Here is a 20,345-nt window from a genome sequence, read left to right on the forward strand (position 1 = left end):
TCCAAGTACAGTTGAGTCGGCAGCATGTGTAACATGAAAATAAATAAATAAATAAATAAATAACACATAATAAATAAATAGCGACATGAAACTAAGATAACAAGAAATGAATGAATGAATGAATGAATGAATGAATGTCTCCCTGCCTGACCAGTGCAAGTAATAGACTCTATGCACGATCGCTTCTATATTTTGTCTCAGCCAGCTCAGTTACTTCCGGTGCTGCGCCGGAAGCCAGTTTCGGTGTTGGTGATAATGGTGAGAAGATGGCGCCGGAGAGTACGACTTATTTACACTGACTGTTTACAAGAACTTCCCCAGATTACCGTGAATAACCTTAATCGCACCGTGAGGCAGTCAGCTGTTACACCCGACAGTAAGAAGGAGAAGGCCTTCAAATGATATATTTCGAGTTTGATGGTGAGTATTCTCATACTGTATCCGACTAGCGAATCTATCTGAGTCTCCGTTTGACAGTTCATACCCGTCTTTGCATTATTTGTAGGGATGCACCGAATGTTCGGCAACCGAAATTGTTCAGCCGAAAATAGCAATAAATAAACAAATAAATAAAATAAAATAAAGTATTTTCGGTGTTCGGCCGAATAAATTTGACCGAACAATGACGTGTTTGATGACGCGACCAAATAGCTTAGCAACCAGAGTGAGACGCGCGAATGTCATGACCTCGATGAGGGGGCGCGCGCGCGCGCATGCACGAGCCGTGGATACGTGCGTTTGTTTTGTTTCTGTTCCGGAGCATGTTTCTGTCACGTCGCGAGACGTAAGGGAGTAGAGTACGGAAGCAGGTAAAGACGTGTTTATTTAAGGGCAGGCGGACACATCCTATATCTACTGTAATATTCGGCGAGGTGTACAGGGAGCGAGCGGTATTTATCCCCAATATAATCAGCCGTATAGAACCGGATAGAACCAGTTTCTGCACTCTTGTCAATGCACTTTTTTATTGTAGGCTACAGAGTGTTCCATTCTTTCAGCAGTCAGTTATAGGCCTAACATCGGCTATTCAAGGGGCTCAAAGATGACCACATCAAAATATTTTTATTTTACTCATTTATTTATTTATTTATTTATTTATTTAACATATTTTTGCTCATCCAACTGCTCATTATTGCATATAAAATGCAATTGGCTTTTGTGTCTGTTTGTTGTTGTTGTTGTTGTTGTTGTTGTTGTTGTTATTATTATTATTATTATTATTATTATTATTATTATTATATTTATAATAATTTGTGAATGATAGAAGTAAATCATCTCCAGATTCTCTGTCCTGTTATTTTCTTGATGGTGTACTGATGAACGAACTGAACTCAGCAGAGGTCAACTGAGGTCACAAGTGTTCTGAAGCCCATCTTCTATTCTGGTTCTAAAATTCTAAAAGAATGATATTCCATTTTAAGGATCGACACAAACTGAGTTCAGAGCGCGATCTCTGTGGAAGATTCTGAAATGCCTTCTCAAGAGCAGAACTACTGTGGGAATCGTAAGAGACAACATGCCGAGCCTCTGCGTCAGGTCGAAACGTCTCTTTACTTTGTGTAGAGTACAGCAAGTAAACTGCCGGAGAAGCAGGTCAGACACGCTTATACAGGATATTGATTGAAACTTCTTGTCGTGTTTCTCGGTTCAGGTTGTGCAGAAGAGGAAAAGGGAACTGGAAGACAGTGACGTTGTAAACGCTGCTGTGCTTCCAGAACGCCATAGAAAACCAGCCACGTGTATTGATTGTCCTGTGTATTTATTGTCCAGTGTATTTGTTTTGTCCTACCTATTTATTGGGGAAGTGGTGGATCAGTGGTTAAAGGCTCTGGGTGACTGATCAGAAGGTCAGAAGTTCAAGCCTCAGCACTGCTAAGATACCACTGTTGGGCCCTTGAGCAAGGCCCCTAACCCTCAACTGCTCAGATGTATAAATGAGATAAATGTAAGTCGCTCTGGATAAGGGCGTCGGCCAAAATGCCATAAATGTAAATATTGTTTTGTCCTGTGTATTTATTGTCCTGTGTTTATTGTTTTGTCCTGTGTATTTATTGTTTTGTGTATTTATTGTTTTTTCCTGTGTGTGTATTGTCCTGTGTATTTATTGTTTTGTGCTGTGTTTATTGTTTTGTCATTTTTATTTATTGTTTTGTCCTGTGTATTTATTGCCCTGTGTGTTTATTGTTTTGTCCTGTGTGTTTGTTGTTTTGTCCTGTGTGTTTATTGTTTTGTCCTGTGTGTTTATTATTTTGTCCTGTGTGTTTATTGTTTTGTCCTGTGTATTTATCATCCTGTGTGTTTGTTGTTTTGTCCTGTGTGTTTGTTGTTTTGTCCTGTGTTTATTGTTTTGTCCTGTGTGTTTATCATCCTGTGTGTTTGTTGTTTTGTCCTGTGTGTTTATTGTTTTGTCCTGTATATTTATCATCCTGTGTATTTATTGTATTGTCCTGTGTGTTTGTTTATTGTTTTGTCCTGTGTATTTATTGTTCTGTGTATTTATTGTCCTGTGTGTTTATTGTTTTGTCCTGTGTGTTTATTGTCTTGTGTGTTTATTGTATTGTCCTGTGTGTTTGTTTATTGTATTGTCCTGTGTATTTATTGTCCTGTGTATTTATTGTCCTGTATTTTTATTGTCCTGTGTATTTATTGTATTGTCCTGTGTGTTTGTTTATTGTTTTGTCCTGTATTTTTATTGTCCTGTGTATTTATTGTTTTGTCCTGTGTATTTATTGTTTTGTCCTGTGTATTTATCATCCTGTGTATTTATTGTTTTGTCCTGTGTATTTATTGTTCTGTGTATTTATTGTTTTGTCCTGTGTATTTATTGTTCTGTGTATTTATTGTATTGTCCTGTGTATTTATTGTATTGTCCTGTGTGTTTATTGTTCTGTCCTGTGTATTTATTGTTTTGTCCTGTGTATTTATCATCCTGTGTGTTTATTGTATTGTCCTGTGTATTTATTGACTTCCCATCGGAACTGCCCAGCCTACCGCGTTTGCAACATCCTCAACTGAAGATGTAGGAGCTGTAAACTCGAGTATCTGGTGGACTGGGATGGTACGGCCCAGAGGAGCATTGCTGGATCCCGTCCCAGGACATTCTGGAACCAGACCTGCGCAGGGACTTCCATGCCGTTCAATCATCTAGACCGAGAATACGGAGGAGAGGGAGGCCTCGGAAGGATTCGGCTCCCGGAGTGAGCCCTTTGCGGGGGGGGCTCTGTCACATCACGGCGAGTTCGCAACTACAGTTCCCAGAAGGCAGTGCCAACTACAAACATGGCCGACGAGAACTACACTTCCCGACTATGCACGCACTCACGTTCACCAGAATACCGAGTGAGAACACCTGTCTCGCACCGTAGGTTATACAAGGGCTCGTTAACTTCAGCGCCTCGCGAAGTAAACGCTCAGCTACCTTTCACCTGACGTTCACCAAGCCTTTGTTCATGTTTTGGATTTCTACGGTTTTTGGAGTTTTTGTTCTCGGAATACGCTTCCTTGTATAGCCCAGTCTGTATTGTTCGCCCGATCGCCGACCAACTGCTACCTTCTGCATTTCATCTTCCGCCTGATCCCAGTATTCTAATCCTGTTAATCCTGTTGCCTCCAACAAGCTAACGTAACAATTGTCCTGTGTGTTTATTGTTTTGTCCTTTTTATTTATTGTTTTGTCCTGTGTATTTATTGTCCTGTGTATTTATTGTCCTGTGTGTTTATTGTTTTGTCCTGTGTGTTTGTTTTGTCCTGTGTATTTATTGTCCTGTGTATTTATTGTTTTGTCCTGTGTGTTTATTGTTTTGTCCTGTGTGTTTATTGTCCTGTGTTTATTGTTTTGTCCTGTGTGTTTATTGTCCTGTGTGTTTGTTGTTTTGTCCTGTGTGTTTATTGTATTGTCCTGTGTATTTATTGTCCTGTGTGTTTGTTGTATTGTCCTGTGTATTTATTGTCCTGTGTGTTTGTTGTTTTGTCCTGTGTGTTTGTTGTTTTGTCCTGTGTGTTTGTTGTTTTGTCCTGTGTGTTTATTGTCCTGTGTGTTTGTTGTTTTGTCCTGTGTGTTTATTGTTTTGTCCTGTGTGTTTGTTGTTTTGTCCTGTGTGTTTATTGTCCTGTGTGTTTGTTGTTTTGTCCTGTGTGTTTATTGTATTGTCCTGTGTATTTATTGTCCTGTGTGTTTGTTGTATTGTCCTGTGTATTTATTGTCCTGTGTGTTTGTTGTTTTGTCCTGTGTGTTTGTTGTTTTGTCCTGTGTGTTTATTGTCCTGTGTGTTTGTTGTTTTGTCCTGTTGTTTTGTCCTGTGTGTTTATTGTCCTGTGTTTATTGTTTTGTCCTGTGTATTTATTGTCTTGTGTATTGTGTGTTTATTGTTTTGTCTATTCATTGTTTTGTCCTGTGTATTTATTGTCCTGTGTGTTTATTGTATTGTCCTGTGTATTCATTGTCCTGTGTGTTTGTTTTGTCCTGTGCGTTTGTTTTGTCCTGTGTATTCATTGTCCTGTGTATTCATTGTCCTGTGTATTTACCGTTTTGTTCTGTGAATTTTTTGTCCTATTGTTTTGTCCTATGTATTTATTGTCCCGTGTTTATTGTTTTGTCTTGTGTATTTATTGTCCTGTGTATTGTCGTGTGTGTATTTTTTGTCCTGTGTATTTGTCCCGTCCTGTGTATTTATTGTGCTGTGAATGTATTGTCTTGTGTATTTACTGTTTTGTCCTGTGTATTTATCCATCCATCCATCTTCTACCGCTTAATCCTTCTTCAGGGTCACGGGGAACCTGGAGTCTATCCCAGGAAGCATCAGGCACAAGGCGGGGTACACCCTAGACAGGGTGCCAGTCCATCGCAGGGCACACTCACATACACACATTCATACATTCATTCCTGTGTGTTTATTGTCCTGTGTGTTTATTGTCCTGTGTGTTTATTGTATTGTCCTGTGTATTTATTGTTTTGTTTATTTATTGTCCTCGCTATTTATTGTTTTGTCCTGTGTATTTATTGTTTTGTCTTGTTTTTTATTGTCCTTTGCGTTTGTTTTTTTCTTGTGTAATTATTGTCCTGTGTATTTATTGTCTTGTGTGTTTCTTTTGTCCTGTGTGTTTGTTTTGTCCTATATATATATATATATATTTTTCCTGTGTATTTATTGTCCTGTGTATTTATTTTGTTTTATTTATTCTGTGTATTTATTGTATTGTGTGTATTTATTGTCCTGTGTATTTATTGTATTGTGTGTATTTATTGTCCTGTGTGTTTATTGTATTGTCCTGTGTATTTGTTGTCCTGTGTTTATTGCATTGTTGTGTATTTATTGTCATGTGTTTTTGTCCTGTGTATTTGTTGTTTTGTTTTGTTTATTCATTGTCCTGTGTTTATTGTCCTGTGTGTTTTTGTCTTGTTCTTTTACTGTCCTGTGTATTCAGTGTTTTGTTTATTTATTGTCCTTTGTATTTATTGTTCTGTGTATTTATTGTTTTGTTTTGTTTATTTATTGTCCTGTGTATTTATTGTTCTGTGTATTTATTGTTTTGTCCTGTGTGTTTATTGTTCTGTGTATTTATTGTTTTGTTTTGTTTATTTATTGTCCTTTGTATTTATTGTTCTGTGTATTTATTGTTTTGTTTATTTATTGTCCTTTGTATTTATTGTTCTGTGTATTTTTATTGTTTTGTTTATTTATTGTCCTTTGTATTAATTGTCCTGTATATTTATTATTCTAAGTAATTATTGTTTTGTGTATTAATTGTCCTGTATATTTATTATTCTGTGTAATTATTGTCCTGTGTATTTATTGTTGTGTGTATTTATTGTCCCGTCCTGTGTACTTATTGTTTCGTCCTGTGAATTTATTGTCCCGTCTTGTGTATTGTCGTGTGTTTATTGTTTTGTCCTGTGTATTTATTGTATTTTCCTGTGTGTTTACTGTATTGTCCTGTGTATTTACCATCCTGTGTATTTATTGTCCCGTCCTGTGTGTTTGTTTCGTCCTGTGTGTTTATTTTATTGTCCTGTGTGTTTATTGTTCCGTGTATTTATTTTGTTTTGTTTTGTTTATTTATTGTTCTGTGTACTTATTGTATTGTCCTGTGTGTTTATTGTATTGTCCTGTATGTTTATTGTTCTATGTAATTATTGTTTTGTTTATTTATTGTCCTGTGTGTTTATTGTATTTTCCTGTGTATTTATTGTTTTGTCTTGTGTATTTGTTTTGTCCAGTGTATTTATTGTGTTATGTATTTACTGTTTTGTTTAGTTTATTTGTCCTATATATTTATTGTTCTGTTTATTTATTGTCCTGTGTGTTTATTTTCCTGTGTGTTTACTGTATTGTCCTGTTTATTTATTGTTTTGTTTATTTATTGTTCTGTGTACTTATGGTATCGTCCTGTGTATGTATTGTTTTGTTTATTTATTGTCCTTTGTATTTATTGTTCTGTGTATTTGTGTTTATTGTATTTTCTTGTGTATTTATTGTTTTGTCCTTTTGTATTCTCCTGTGTATTTATTGTTTTGTTTTGTTTTATTGTTCTGTGTACTTATTTTATTTTCCTGTGTATTTATTGTCCTGTGTATTTATTGTCCTGTGTATTTATTGTCCTGTGTATTTATTGTTTTGTCCTGTGTGTTTATTGTTATGTATTTACTGTTTTGTTTTGTTTATTTATTGTCCTATATATTTATTGTTTTTGTGTGTTTATTTTCCTGTGTATTTATTGTATTGTCCTGTGTATTTATTGTTTTCTTTTGTGTATTTATTGTCCTGTGTATTGATTTTGTTTTGTTTATTCATTGTCGTGTGTATTTAGTGTTTTGTATTTATAGTTCTGTGTATTGATTGTCCTTTCTATTTATTGTATTGCCCTGTGTGTTTATTGTTTTGTCCTGTGTATTTATTTTGTTGTGTTTATTCATTGTCGTGTGTATTTATTGTCCTATGTATTTATTGTTTTGTCGCGTGTTTATTGTTTTGTCTCGTGTGTTTGTTTGTCCTGTGTATTTATTGTTTTGTCCTTTCTATTTATTGTTTTGTCCTTTCTATTTATTGTTTTGTCCTGTGTATTTATTGTCCTTTCTATTTATTGTTTTGTCTTGTTCTTTTATTGTCCTGTGTATTTATTGTTTTGTTTATTTATTGTCCTGTGTATTTATTGTCCTGTCTATTTATTGTTTTGTCCTGTGTATTTGTTGTTTTGTCCTGTGTTTGTTGTTTTGTTCTATGTATTTATTGTTTTCTTTTATTTATTTATTGTCCTGGGTATTTATTGTTTTGTGTGTTTGTTTTGTCCTGTGTGTTTATTGTCCTTTCTATTTATTGTATTGTCCTGTGTATTTATTTTGTTTTGTTTATTCATTGTCCTGTCTATTTATTCTTTTGTCTTGTTCTTTTATTGTCCTGTGTATTTATTGTTTTGTCTCGTGTGTTGTTTATTTTCCTGTGTGTTTATTCTTTTGTCCTGTGTATTTATTGTCCTTTCTATTTAGTGTATTTGTTGTTTTGTCCTGTGTATTTATTGTCCTGTGTATTTATTGTCCTGTGTATTTATTGTTTTGTCCTGTGTATTTATTGTTTTGTCCTGTATATTTATTGTATTGTCCTGTGTATTTATTGTCCTTTGTATTTATTGTTTTGTCCTGTGTATTTATTGTCCTGTGTATTTATTGTCCTGTGTATTTATTGTCCTGTGTATTTATTGTTTTGTCCTGTGTATTTATTGTCCTGTGTATTTATTGTTTTGTCCTGTGTATTTATCATCCTGTGTATTTATTGTTTTGTCCTGTGTATTTATTGTATTGTCCTGTGTATTTATTGTCCTTTGTGTTAGTTTTGTCCTGTGTATTTATTGTCCTTTCTATTTAGTGTATTTGTTGTTTTGTCCTGTGTATTTATTGTCCTGTGTATTTATTGTCCTGTGTATTTATTGTTTTGTCCTGTGTATTTATTGTTTTGTCCTGTGTATTTATCATCCTGTGTATTTATTGTTTTGTCCTGTGTATTTATTGTATTGTCCTGTGTATTTATTGTCCTTTGTGTTAGTTTTGTCCTGTGTATTTATTGTCCTTTCTATTTAGTGTATTTGTTGTTTTGTCCTGTGTATTTATTGTCCTGTGTATTTATTGTCCTGTGTATTTATTGTTTTGTCCTGTGTATTTATTGTTTTGTCCTGTGTATTTATTGTCCTGTGTATTTATTGTATTGTCCTGTGTATTTATTGTCCTTTTGTGTTAGTTTTGTCCTGTGTATTTATTGTATTGTCCTGTGTATTCATTGTCTTGTGTATTTGTTTTGTTCTGTGTATTTATTGTCCTGTGTATTTATTGTTTTGTCCTGTGTATTTATTGTCCTGTCCTGTGTGTTTATTGTCCTGTGTTTATTGTCCTGTCCTGTGTGTTTATTGTCCTGTCCTGTGTGTTTGTTTTGTCCTGTATGTTTATTGTCCTTTCTATTTATTGTATTGTCCTGTGTGTTTATTGTCCTGTGTGTTTATTGTCCTGTGTGTTTATTGTATTGTCCTGTGTGTTTATTGTTTTGTTCTGTGTGTTTATTGTCCTTTCTATTTATTGTATTGTCCTGTGTGTTTATTGTCCTGTGTGTTTATTGTATTGTCCTGTGTGTTTATTGTCCTGTGTATTTATTGTCCTGTGTGTTTATTGTCCTGTGTGTTTATTGTTTTGTTCTGTGTGTTTATTGTTTTGTTCTGTGTGTTTATTGTCCTGTGTGTTTATTGTCCTGTGTGTTTATTGTTTTGTTCTGTGTGTTTATTGTTTTGTTCTGTGTGTTTATTGTTTTGTTCTGTGTGTTTATTGTTTTGTTCTGTGTGTTTATTGTTTTGTTCTGTGTGTTTATTGTATTGTCCTGTGTGTTTATTGTCCTGTGTGTTTATTGTCCTGTGTGTTTATTGTATTGTCCTGTGTGTTTATTGTCCTGTGTGTTTATTGTCCTGTGTGTTTATTGTCCTGTGTGTTTATTGTCCTTTCTATTTATTGTTTTGTCCTGTGTGTTTTTTGTCCTGTGTGTTTATTGTCCTGTGTGTCTATTGTCCTGTGTGTTTGTTTTGTCCTGTGTGTTTATTGTCCTGTGTGTCTATTGTCCTGTGTGTTTATTGTCCTGTGTGTTTATTTTCCTTTCTATTTATTGTTTTGTCCTGTGTGTTTGTCCTTTCTATTTATTGTTTTGTCCTGTGTGTTTATTGTCCTTTCTATTTATTGTATTGTCCTGTGTGTTTGTTTTGTCCTGTGTGTTTGTTGTCCTTTCTATTTATTGTTTTGTCCTGTGTGTTTATTGTCCTTTCTATTTATTGTATTGTCCTGTGTGTTTATTGTCCTGTGTGTTTGTCCTTTCTATTTATTGTTTTGTCCTGTGTGTTTATTGTTTTGTTCTGTGTGTTTATTGTCCTGTGTGTTTATTGTCCTGTGTGTTTATTGTCCTGTGTATTTATTGTTTTGTTCTGTGTTTATTGTCCTGTGTGTTTATTGTATTGTCCTGTGTGTTTATTGTTTTGTTCTGTGTGTTTATTGTTTTGTCCTGTGTGTTTATTGTTTTGTTCTGTGTGTTTATTGTCCTGTGTGTTTATTGTTTTGTTCTGTGTGTTTATTGTTTTGTCCTGTGTGTTTATTGTTTTGTTCTGTGTGTTTATTGTCCTGTGTGTTTATTGGAGAAAGACATAGACGAAGGTAGAGAAAGAGGAAAAAAGAGGAAGAGGAAAACACGTCTCTCTCCTGTATGAAACATGCCGACCGTTCGCATCAGGTCTAAACATTTCTTTTTCTTTACTTTGTGTAGAGTAGAGAGAATGGACACTTGGACTAGCAGATCAGACATGCTTATACAGGATACTGCTTGAAACTTGTTGTCATGTTTCTGGGTTCAGATCGTACAGAAGATCGCGAGGGAAGCAGAACTCCAGGATGATGAGCATGAAACGAGGACGGATGACAAAACGCTGACTTTAGTTTTTTTTTTTTTTTTTTTTTGGTTTGACCTCATTCATTGTTCTTTTAGTAAATTTCTGGCAGATTTACAAAAGTCTCAGTAGCTCTGATTTTCTCCGCGCTCGCATGCGACCATTGATGGATGCTATTCCCCCTTATTAAAGTACACGTGTCTCGGTGAACGTTGGTTGGCCAGAGATCTCTTTGGCCTTTCAAAAAGAAAAAGAGTTCACTGATATTGATATTTATTCAATGATGCAACTGACTCAATGACTCTTGTTGGTTCAGATTGCACCCAAGGGTAAAGAAACAGGGAGACAGGCTTGGGCTGTTGACTGGTGGAGTCTGAGGAAAAGCTACCATCCACTTCTGCTGCCACGTCCACAGACGTGATGGTCATTTCTTTTGTTTTTGATTTTGAACAATGTCTGTGTGACCTCAGACTGATGTATGACTCTCTCAGACTCCGGTCTAAATACGGTCATTTCCTTTCTCCAGCTCCTGCAGAAACTACAGGCTGAACAGGCTGATCTACACCGGGAGACAGAATCTCACTGGCTAAGGACGTTTAAAGTTCATTTCTGGCGACGCGATTCGCCAAAATGCGTCACGTGACGTACTCCGCAATTTATTTCATTAAACAAATTTATGTAATTGTCTTCTATGTTTTTTTTTTTTTGTTTTTTTTTTCCCCCCAGGTTTTTCTTTTGGAATAAGGCAATGAGTAACTGTGTTTAATAATTGTGATCTCGATATTGACCAAAATAATCGTGGTTATGATTTTTGCCATAATCGAGAAGCCATACTTACGATCCACGGTCTAAGCGGTGCAGAGTATCAAGGTGTCTACCGCTCGGTGCTGGATCCGATGCTCGTGACGTCCACCGGAAAGCCACGTCGCTACTCCGTGGAGCTGGGCCGCAGGATGGAGCAGCGCCTGTGGGAGACGCTCACCTGTCCCTCCTTTGATGGAGGAGGAGCAGTTACACGATAGTAAGTACATCAGTTATATTGAGAAGTTCAGCACTGAAAAGCTCTGCTCCTTACTTCGACTTGGACAGCAGTCAAAACCCCAAGTCTGAAGCAGAGAAAGATATAAATGAAAAAACAATCCTGGGAATGCTGGGTGCGAGACGGGGACACATCTGCACATTTCAAGGTGGTAGGCATGTTGTGTAAATCAAATGACGCAAACCCCGCCAAAAATCTAATTTAATTCCAGGTTGTAAGTCAACAAAATAGGGAAAATTCCAAGGAGGGTGAATGCAAGACATGTCTAATTCACTAGCTGAATTCTCAAATCTGATTGGTCAGAAGGTGTTTTCATATGGATGAATTTTCCAATCGCTCTAATGTGTTATCTATAATACCAGCTCGTTCACAGGGACTTACAGTATGTGGCCAGCGCTCCACATAATTTCAAATCGTTTTCCTAAAAATGTGCCGATGTCTAACTAAAATCAAACGTGTAATCGTCGATGGAGTGGAGATCTGTGTGTGCGGACGTTTATTTAACATTTACGGAAGGAGTCTCCGCTGTCAACGCTCAGGAAGCAGAGGGGCGGGAAAAAGTCCTGAGAAGTGATACACAAGTGGAAAATAAACGCTGTCAAAATCTTTATGCAGCCAAAAGAATGTGAACGTGGATGGGCTTTTAATGAAAGAATGAGGGGAAAAAAAAAAAGAAAGGACAAGAAAGTAAAAAAAAAAGAAAAATGGAGAGATGAAGCGATTAAAAAAGCAAAGAAAGAAAGGGAAACAACTGAAATAGAGAAAAGTAGAGGAAGAGCGGAGAGACATACAGAGAAAGAGGCAGAGAGACGGTGAGACAGGCAGAGAGACGGACAGAGATGGACAGAGAGAGACGGGCAGAGAAAAGAGTGAGGAGGACGAGGGGGTTACATAATGGACAAATTCCTTGACAATGTGTTGTACATTTTCTTCACTTCCTCTTCGAGGAGCAAATAAAAACAAAAATGAGAGACAAAGGTTGGAGGGAAAATGTGGTGGATGTCCTCAGCTGGCCTCCTAATCCCCACACATCTCTACAGCGATGTCTAAACATCCTCTTCCTCTTGATGAGCTGCTTAAAAACGCTCCTGGTTAAAAAACGAGGTGTGGAGGGGGGGGGGCACCATTACTGACACTACTGACGCACGCCCTGGAGGTGTACTCAGAGAGAGAGAGAGAGAGAGAGAGAGAGAGAGAGAGAGAGAGAGAGAGAGAGTAAGTCTTACTTCCCCAAGTGACATCACCTGGTGCGCAATACCATGGGTCATTTTGAAAGTGCTGAAATGTGAAAATGCCAGAACAGCAATGTGCGCAATTCTCACAGGGTGCCTTTTAACACTCAATAACGGTGTTTACAGGAGAGACGCAGACAGATCACCCGATAGAGCGGTGACGTCGTTTTGTACCGGAACCCGGAAGTTATCATCACACCGGTTCCCTCGACAGAAACCCAATAGGATTTTCAAATCATCTTCACAACGTATGAAGTTTGAAGCCTAAATCCAATCTCCAGAACATCTAAACCGTACGCTATAAACGAGCTACACCACGGTCGCTCGACTTCAACGTCTCCATCACCGAGCTTCCGAGAACTTTCCCAAACTTTATTTAAAACATTTTCCATAATACGGATTTACTCTGTGGATGAATCTTCCCCCGTGTGTTTTTGGGGAATTGTGCACAGCAGACCTGAACCAGTTTATCTGCGAAGTGTTTTCCTGCTCGGCGTGATGACGTTTAATGTCCCCGATAGCCTCTGCGGTCCCGTTTAGCAACATGTCAGTGTCACGATTTCCCCTCGCGCACACGCTGGAGCACGAAGCACACTCTTTTACTGATATTGACTTTGTTTACTTTCTACATGTGCATTTGTTCATGATTTCCGTCCTGTCTCCGCCCCTGTATTGTCATTGGTTGTTCCCGTACGTGTCATCATTACTCTCCGCTGTTTTGTCTTTACCCTTAATTACGTTTGTCATTTCAACCCCTCGTGTCTCTTTGTACGAAGTATTGCATGAGTTCGCCAAGTTGTTCATAGTTTCACGGCTCATGGTTTTGATCCTGTTCGTCGTTTGATTCTTGTTTGGTCTTGTTTACGCCCGTTTCCCGATCGCCAGAACTCTTGCCTGTTTTTGACCACGCTATTGGCTGACATTTTGGATTTGTCTCCTTCTCTTAAAAAAGCTCTGACCTTATTTCAGGCTTTTAACCAAAATACCATTCAAAAACCCCACTGACTTTGGCATGGGGGGTGGCTTTGGGATCTCATTATTACAAGACATTTATCTCGTTATTACAAGATATTTATCTCATTATTACAAGAATATTTTAGCTTCTGTATGAATATTGGGATCTGAGGAGCCACTGCTCCGTGATTGAAAACTCACTGTGGTTTAAGACAAGCATGAAGCACTATTTAATGATCCTGTGAAGTGTGCCAATTACCACAATCAATAATGGTTGATTTCAACTAGGCCATGACAATTATGTTGTCTTTTAAAAGAATAACATTTACCTCATAATAGCGAGATGGATAGTTTGCTGATACCCCCATGCTTTCTCATAATGAAGAGATGCTTTTCTCATATACTGAGAGGTCTTCCTGTAATAACGAAGTGCCTTATTTTCCACAATAAAAAGATGCTTTCCTCGTAATAATGAGCTGCTGATGGGATTTCTTCTTTTTTTTTTTTTTCTTGCATGACAGCAATGCGCTTCTGTACTGATGTAGCTGCAATTCATGCGCTTAATATTTGGCATCTTTGGGAAATCGAACAAGCGCCAACCCTCAAGATCTCTTTTAGAACTGATCCATGCTGCCAAAATGTCATGTGAGATTTACACCTGTTTGGGATTTTTTTTTTTTTTTAAATATCGTCAATCTTTTATGATCTTTAACGAACTTTTAACAGGCTTTTTCTTGGCGGTTTTTCAATCCCCCCCCCCCAGTGATTGTGGTCAAATATTAAGCATCACTCACGTTGCATTACAGTTGCACTACCAGAGAATGGAAGTTGTTATTAGCATAAGCACCTCTAGGTGGAGACATTGCCATAAAATTATTCTCTTAGCACAGACCAACTGAGATATACAGTGATTTCAGAAAAACTACTTATGCACAGAATAAAGTGAATATACTGTATCTCTATTTGTTGGAATTACTTGGGATTCCTGCCCAAGTGTGCAAACATACAAATATTCAGAATTAATGTACTACATAGTAGTATATGTAAAAGTAACTTTCTCTCTCCTGCCTCTGCACAATACTGCTAGGAGTTGCGTGTCTCACAGGGACTGATGGAGCAGATGTAAGCAGATGGGACACTATGATAACTACACAGGTGACATGACAGGACATCAGCTCCTAATGTAGGCAACATCTGGCTGCTGCTAGTGAGTGTCAACACACATTCATCTACATTATGATTCCGCTCGGGGCCAAGTCACTTTCAGGGATGTCATTGAATGCTACTTCCTCAACTACATTATAGCTGGATTCAGTGTAGAATTAAAGGAGGTGCATGTAAGACAGTCAACAACTAAAACTAGTACAACCCCAATTCCAAAAAAGTTGGGACGCTGTGTAAAATGATGGTATGGGGATGCATTAGTGCATATGGAATGGGCAGCTTGCACATCTGGAAAGGCGCTGTCAGTGCTGAAAGGTATACTGTATACAGCAAGATACGCTTCCATCCAGATCCCATCGCATCTTTACTGCTGAGAGACTATGCCTCTCTAAGACACTCTTTTTAAAAAAATGTTTTTTTATACCTAATCATCTTACTGACCTGTTGCCAGTTAACCTAATTAATTGCAAAATGTTCCTCCAGCTGTTTCTTTTTAGATTCAACACGTACTTTTCCAGGCTTTTGTTGCCCCGTCCCAAATTTTTTGAGACCATCGAATTCGAAATGACCTTATTTTCCTTCTTAGAACGGTACGTTTCCTCAGTTTAACCATACGGTATGTTTTCTATGTTCTATCATAGAACAACGTACGGGTTTATGAGACTTGCAAATCACTGCATTCTGTTTTCATCTACATTTTACACCGCGTCCCAACTTTTCTGGCATTGCGGTTGTAGTAGTATACTGTTTATAATTTGTTAAAGGACAGCTCCATGTTAACTTCAGCATGCAGATAAACAAGACATTTCAGGTGAAGTGCTAGCAAGTCAATCGGATCCGTTTTTGCGAACCAAAATGAAAAGGAAAAAAAAAGAAAAAAACGTCCAAAACAAATGATGTCTTTTTAATTTTTTTTCTTAAATGTGTGTGTTTTTTTTTTTTTTTTTTTTTTTTCAAACAATGTGAATTCGAGTTCCAGGTAGAATTACATTTAATCCAGACACCAAGGTTCCATTCAAAATCTTGATTATTTAAAAACTGGTTAAATCAACGATACCACTGATATCTCTTACATATACTGTACACTATATACGGCAAAAGTTTGTGGACACCTGACCATCACATTCATATATGCTTATTGAACATCCCATTCCCGATTTAGTTCTCCTCTTGCTCTTGTAATAACCTCCACTCTTCTGGGAAGGCTTTCCACTAGATTTTAGGGCGTGGCTGTGGGGAATCGTGATCGTTCAGCCGCAAGATTATTAGTGAGATCGGGCACTGGTCTTACAGCACAAGGTCTTTAAACATGAACGGACATAATCTTTAAATCATTTTTTCTATTGCACGACGTGTTCGGCCTTCGTAAATCACTTACAAATCATTCCTCTCGGGAGAAGGAACACATGCTAACAGGAACCCTTCCGAATGTTTTCCATAACGCTAACAGATAAATAGCACTAATTTATATTCAAATATTAATTTACTCAAATGCTTGTTTATAATCCAGAAAAAAAAAAGCTAAGGCTATCGGTGTAGCTTTTAAGCCTTCAGGAGAACATACGTTGCGAAAAAAATATCTCATCAGCCTATCAAACGCTTGAAACAGAAATCGGACGCGGTCGCCCGAAGACCTTTAAAAGTCTTTAAAATAAAAAAAATAAATAAAAAGCAACCAGGTACTTGTGCTAATGCTAAGAATGTTAAAGTAGGTAACCCCATTGATACGTCTTAAGCAAGGCAATTATTCGGCACTCAGAAAGTTAAAATTGACACGCGTTATTATCAGCTTGTAGGCCTACTTATCGACAGCAAGAGAGCATTAACAGTAGCCGAACACAGCTAGCGCTAAAACAGCCGAGCATTAGCAGCTGGAGCCCCTCTGTGGTTAGTTAGCCTTCCAAAAGCAGTTACGTTATGAAGATGCTTAGCCACCAGCGCTAGCATGGTGCACTTCCGCCTTAATAGGGCCTTTTTAATTTAAGCCTGCCGTGCGTCTCCGAAGAGAGCCACTTTGGGGTTTAATTACAGTCTTACTCGAGCAGCAATTTTACCGTGATTGAGGAGGAGAGGAAGGGAAAAAAGAGCAAGAAAAGATCACCTCTTAAAAGTGTCTAAATTGCATCTTATTTTCCCCCTCTTTTTAACCACAACAAAAGGGACGGTGACAATAGCGCGGCATGCTTCCTCCTAAGCAGAAGTGTGTTGTGACCAATTACCAGTGCCATTATCTGGGCTCTATTAAAAGTGGCACAGGAGGACTGATGTGCCATGATTGAAAAGTTTGTCAGGAAAAAGTTTCTGTAGCAGCCTCGTGCTTCCACTTATCTTCCGCTCCATCCGTCGGTTGAAAAGCGATTATTTCAACATCATTTTTCCACATTCTTAATATATCCCTGTCTTCTCTTAGTCAAGTGAGCTTGCCCTGGCTATTTCTCTCCTCCAGATCTAGGCACAAGACTTCCCGAGTCCCGCCGTCACTCCAGATTAGACGCCGTCCTCGTCCGAAACGAAGGTCGAGTTTCCGAAGAATCTCGCGGGCTCGCAAGCATCCAAGGAAGTATACGAAACAAAGGGGACGGACCAGCTGCTCTTAAGCGAATTCATCTCGAGTCTAAAAGTTGATCACTGATTGAGAGCCTGAGGGACAACCTCTTTACAGCGCAGCGGTGGCAGATAAGTAGTCTGTAAATGAGGACGTAGGATCTAAATGAGGAAGGCAGGACTCTGTGGTTCTTTATGTCAATCTTAAATCATTGCCCATTGTTTAAGTGTGGGGTAGAGTTAAGGAGAAAGTTGTTTGGGAGAGGGAGTGTAATTGTCTCACTGTATCAATGTGATGGGAGTTAGCCCCCTCCTCTGGCCCTGTGGACTGAGCGTTACCTCCTACTGATGAGAGGATACCTGTGCAATCAGACTTCACACCAAGAACTATTGTATCATAATCACTCCAATTCACACACTTCAGCTTTTACATGGCGGGATTCATTATCCTCCATTTCACAAGCCATTTAGCCGGGGATTCTTTTTTTTTTACCCCCTAATTTAGACCCTGCATTGCTTTTCGGAGTTCTCTGTTACTGTGTTGTACTTATTTGTCCTCAGTTCAGGTCTCTTGTCTTGTCTTGCCTTCTCTTCTCTTCTCGTCTCGTCTAGTGTAGTCTCTTCTCGTCTCTTCTCTTCTCGTCTAGTCTAGTGTAGTCTCTTCTCTTCTCATCTAGTCTCTTCTCGTCTAGTCTAGTGTAGTCTCTTCTCTTCTCGTCTAGTCTCTTCTCGTCTAGTCTAGTGTAGTCTCTTCTCGTCTAGTCTCTTCTCTTCTCTTTTCTTCTCGTCTAGTCTCTTCTCGTCTAGTCTAGTGTAGTCTCTTCTCTTCTCATCTAGTCTCTTGTCGTCTAGTCTAGTGTAGTCTCTTCTCTTTTCTTCTCACCTAGTCTCTTCTCTTCTCTTTTCTTCTCGTCGAGTCTAGTCTCTTCTCTTCCTACTACGGTTGCTTCCTCCTATATCTTTCAACCTCACTCAGATGAGGACCTTGTCATTAGCATGCTGTGTCTTTCCGCCATTTATCTTTGCTCATTATGCCAAATCTCCCTTCCTTCTTTCTTGCACTCTCCCCGTAACCGTAGTACCATACAGCCAGGCAGGAGTTGTTAATGGCCCATGTTGCTTTAATTGGTTTCTAACCGTTTATGAGTGAGAATCCAACTGTGAGCTTAATGAACAGGTATGACTGGGTAATTACTGCAATCTTACACCCCCCCCCCCCCCTCCCACACACCCTCCCCTCCCACACACCCTCCCCCCTCACCACCCCTCCCGACTCCGACCCCCCCCCCCCCCCCCTCCCCAGCCCACCGCCATCGTACGCACATACACACGCACACACGCTGACCTGGACCACACAAAGCCTAAAAGGAACCTGGGCCCTGCAGGAGTCTGCAGAAGCAGGAGGACGAGGCCAGAAGGAGAGAAAGAGAAACTGCAGAGGAAAACAAAGGAGACTGAAGACAGAGAGATTTAGATATAATAACTGGTTATTATTGGCCATTTAGTGCTGGAGCGGCACATGGAACCCTAGGGTGTGTTTACGACAGAGATAGAGCATGTACGTCTTCATGCGAGGTATAGGCTCGTACAGATACTGAGGAACAAGCGTCGTGATGATGAATGTTATTTGAAAAATGACAAAGTCATCTTCATTGCAATTTACCTTGACATGTTATACTTTCTTTCCCAAAGTTTCCGAGGCCGTTCATTAAAACGTGTCTTAAATTGAAAAACAACGACGTCGATAAAAACGTTCTCATTTCTCACGAGTTCACATGAATTGCGTAACTGTTAAAAAAACAAAAAAAAAAAAGAATTTTGCAAAAACAAACCAGATATTTTCAGGAAGTATGTGCCGTCTATGTATACAGTCGTGCCTGAAAGTTTGCGTACCCCTTGAAGAATCTGCTGAATCTTAATGCTGTTAACAAAATAAGACGGATGATTAAAATCCCATGTTGTTGTTTATTTAGTCCTGTCCTGAATAAACTGTTTTGTTTACACATCGTCCACAAGACAGGATAATACCTGAAATCATAAACATGACCCCCTTCAAAAGTTTACACACCTTTGATTCTTAATACCGTGTGTCGTTACCTGGATGATCCACGGCATGATGTGTTTATGTTTCGTGAGAGTTCTTCACGAGTCCCTTGTTTGTCCTGCCCACTGTTCTTCAGAAAAATCCTTCAGGTCCTGCACATTTTTTACTTTCCCAGCATCTTCTGCATATTTGAGCCCTTTCCAACAGCGGCTGTATGATGTCGAGACCCGTCTTCTCACACCGAGGACGACTGAGGGACTCGTACACGACCATTACAAAAGGTTCACTGATGCTCAAGAAGGCAACACGCTACATTAAGAGCCAGGGGGGTGTAAACTTTTGAACAGGATGATCATTGTACATTATTATTATGTTTAAAGATCTTTTTTGTTTTTTTTTTAAATTCAGTACCGCCTTTCAGACGCTAAATAAGATGTTTACACGTCTCCCAGGAGACAAAATACTAACAATTTACACCGATCATCCTGTTCAAAAGTTTACCCCCCCCCCCCCCCCCCCCCCCCCGGCTCTTAATGTGTCGTGTTGCCTTCTGGAGCATCAGTGAACGTTTGCACCTTTTGTAATAGTTAAAAAAAAAAATTAAAACGTTAGAGAACCAGAACTCAGTCAGGTAGGTCAAGGTCAAAAAGTATGTAGATGGCGGTAAAATACAGAACAACTTAAAAGCACAAAAAGAAAGAAAAAAAAAAGCAAGGGGGAAAAAAAAAAAGAATGTTGGTTAAAAGCAGAGCCTGTGTTGAGACTCGGTGGAGCCCAATGCTTGTATACATATTTTTGCCATTTGTTTAAACATGTGCCAATTTCTGAAAAATGGAAGTAACCACACAGGCAGAGTGGGAGAGGAGAGGAGAGACGGAGTGTGGAGGGGTGAGAGGAGGCGAACCCTTTACCAGATGCCCGCTCCTAAATGATTGTGGCTCCATGGAGGGGCATTGGGCATCTTGCCCTGCGTGCTCCCCCAGGACGCAATCATCGTGTGCCACTGTGTGCAACAAGGAAGAGAAGGAGAGGCGGAGTTCGTGGGGCTTTCTGCTCTCTATGAACCTCTGGTTTGACATGGCCAGGCAGCTGGTTAATTCATTAAACCAGAGCTCTAATATAAACAGCCATTCATTTCACTCTCTGACAGTGTGCCGTCTGGACAATGTGAAGCGCCCAAATGTAACCGGCGTACTTATGTTTATGTGTGTGTGCACACGGATGCTTTACATAAGGGAAATATGAAATGTTTGTGTGTGTGTATATATATATATAATGTGTGTGTGTGTGTGTGTGTGTGTGATTTTTCAGAGGGTCCCTTGGGTAAATCAACAAGCGAGAGGCAAGCCAGTGCCTTTCACTCTAAACACAGAGGATTTTAAGAGAAGCAGGAATACACTTGGCTAATTGGTAGGGCTTACTGCACGCCTTTGGCATTTCTTTGAGCAATTAAGAAATGAAAGAG

Source organism: Ictalurus punctatus, chromosome 6 (genome assembly GCF_001660625.3).
Source record: "Ictalurus punctatus breed USDA103 chromosome 6, Coco_2.0, whole genome shotgun sequence".
Classification (NCBI taxonomy): Eukaryota; Metazoa; Chordata; class Actinopteri; order Siluriformes; family Ictaluridae; genus Ictalurus; species Ictalurus punctatus.